Source organism: Montipora capricornis, chromosome 4 (assembly GCF_036669925.1).
Source record: "Montipora capricornis isolate CH-2021 chromosome 4, ASM3666992v2, whole genome shotgun sequence".
Taxonomy (NCBI): Eukaryota; Metazoa; Cnidaria; class Anthozoa; order Scleractinia; family Acroporidae; genus Montipora; species Montipora capricornis.
In genome coordinates, this window is record NC_090886.1 from 6,180,220 (window position 1) to 6,182,719 (window position 2,500).

Below are 2,500 nucleotides of genomic sequence, written 5' to 3' on the forward strand. Positions count from 1 at the left end.
ATTCTGTCTTCCGAGACGTTCGCACGCAGTCTTGCCTCGCTCTCAGGTTCTTAGTGAAAAAAGAAAATGGCGGCGCATGTGGAAGGCTGAGAAATGTTTATATTCATTCAAACATCAGACCGAGGTTGGCCTGCATGCGGACGTCTCGGAAGACAGACTTCCGCTAGAACTTAGACTTCCGCTAGTCTAAAAATAACTTTCGTGGACATGACACATCCCAAGGGCTGGACCGGGAGCCTCCCTCTCTATCCCCTCATTTTCTCTTGTCTCTAGTTAGTTGTGCACCCTGTTTAGTTGAGGTACCACACCACCCAGAGATGACAAAATTCTTGTAGAATGTGCCTTTTTCCAAAAAAGATACTAAAAAGTTTAAAATAATAAAAATGTTTCATTTACAGTAACCGAAAATCCCGATTATACAGCACATTAATTATATATCCTACTTCAACCAAGTTAAAAATACTAAACTTTACATTTGAAGGGGAACTTTTCTTCCTAATTCATTAGTTAGCTCGCTACGTAAAATTAAAAATGCGCTTGCCCCTAAATATCCAAACTATTCGGTTTCTGAACCTGACACAAAGACCTGCACGTTCACCCAGAGGAACTCCGATTTCCGATTGTCTCACGAATATTCGACGACGAAGGCGTACAAAAGGCCTCGGCGAACCGAAGATGGATCACGCACGTGATCGAAAGCGTCATGATTGATAACGGGTTGCTAACAACTTCGATATCGATAACTATGTCGTACTGTACGTAGTTGGGCTGTTTATAGACGCCATGTGGGTGGGGTTCATAAGGAAATCAGATGAGGCCTAGAAAGAAGACAAAACGGAGAATGGATGTCACAACTAATGATCAACACATTTTTTGAAAAGATTAGCTTTTAAGAGGGCTCCAGGGTTCCAGTTCCAACGACGAAAAGAGCAACAACAAATAATTAATATGATAGCAGTATTCTAGATATATCCAAGATTATTAAAAACTGGATCATTGGATAATGCAATTCGAGAGTTTTGATTGGCTAAGCCGTCATCGGTTATGAGCCATTATACCATGATCTACAAACACAGCAAGCATATGCGTGATTTTTTGGGCCTTTTAATTTTTATCGTAGTCTAGTTTTCTATATTTTGGGGGCGTTTTTAATAAAACAATTATTTCACTCGCGCTTGTTGGATATGAGATGATTATAGCCAACTCGGCGCTACGCGCCTCGTTGGCTATCTATCATCTCATATCCAACGCGCGCTCATGGAATAATTGTTAAATATATCTGTTATACATGCCAGACTCCCGGCATGTAAATCCTCCAAACAACTTCTATGAAATGTCAGTCACGCAGGTATTAGGAATGGAGAATAGTATCAGCTTAAGAGGTGTGATCTTGATATAACACCAAATTCTCATGACCACCCAACAAAGAAATCCATTGCACCAGTTAGGAGAATTAACGTTTCGATCGTGGGAATGAAAGGGTTAAGTTAAGAGATGGAAATAAAGATCTACGCTTGCGTGCGGACCTACACTACAAACCTTAATTAAGGGTGCGTTCGATCGACCCTATTCTGGAATAAGAATACGTGGAGTGATGATTTAAAACGGTATAGACCGAATGCATAAATGGCGGCCAAAAAAATATTCTTTTGTTTATGAGCTAATTAGCCTCACTAGCCTCGTTTGCATGGACAAAATACAAAAGAAAGGTTGCTTGATAGCGAGGCTAGTAAGTCTTATTAGCAAATAAACAAAAGAATACATTTTAGGCCGCCATTTATGCATTCGCTCAATGTCTGGTGTTTTGAAGCAACAAGGATAATAAATATTTGTTTAAAATATCATTTCAGCAGGTGTTTGACAATTTTAATGTGAATCTCCGTAAAAGCGAAGGATTTCTAACTTCTATTCCAAGTATTCCTATTCTGGAATACGGTCAATCGAACGCAACCCTAAATTTGGTTATTTCACGTTTTACGTTGCGACGGTGAAAGGACCTTTGTCAACTCGTTATGTCACCTTATTGGGACGGCAAAGATATGTCTTAAAATGAAAAACGCAAGCGCACAGCGTGTAAAGCTAAAGAGATTGAATTAAGCATCTCGTTTATGGCAAACGCCGTAAGAAACTCGTTTGATACGATTTCATTTCTTGCGTGTTAGCAGCAGGTATCAAGTAACTTTTCAAAGAAGAGAGACGAGTTATAACATAATTTCAAGCTTTTCTGACAAGCAGCAGACCACCGCTTCGCGTTTTCGGTTTCACGTTTCACGAAACGCGATGCTCAATAGAGAGATTAAGCGTCACGTTTACGTGAAAACTGAACGGCAAAAGTGACCACGTGACCATGATTTTCCCGCCATTTTCTACGTTTGCCGGCTGCTGCTTGCCGTTTCTACGTGAAAGTAGGCATTTTTGCGTTCGCCATATATGTGAAATATAATACTACATAAGAAGTTGTTTACGGGAAAAAGTACCCCCAAACCATTTTCCGGTATGC

The 2,500-nt window shown here is 40.1% G+C and overlaps 1 protein-coding gene across 2 annotated transcripts in view; it reads right to left on the reverse strand.

Annotated features, from left to right (window-relative positions):
• Positions 1 to 338: 338 nt before the first annotated feature.
• Positions 339 to 2,500, reverse strand: part of LOC138045394 (uncharacterized) — a 29,220-nt gene continuing 27,058 nt past the window's right edge. Inside the window, exon 24 of one of the 2 annotated variants that reach the window (XM_068891883.1) lies at positions 339 to 818. The gene's annotated coding sequence lies outside the window, so the exon portion shown is untranslated. The remainder of the gene's footprint in view (positions 819 to 2,500) is intronic. The other variant, XM_068891884.1, reaches the window with a different exon arrangement.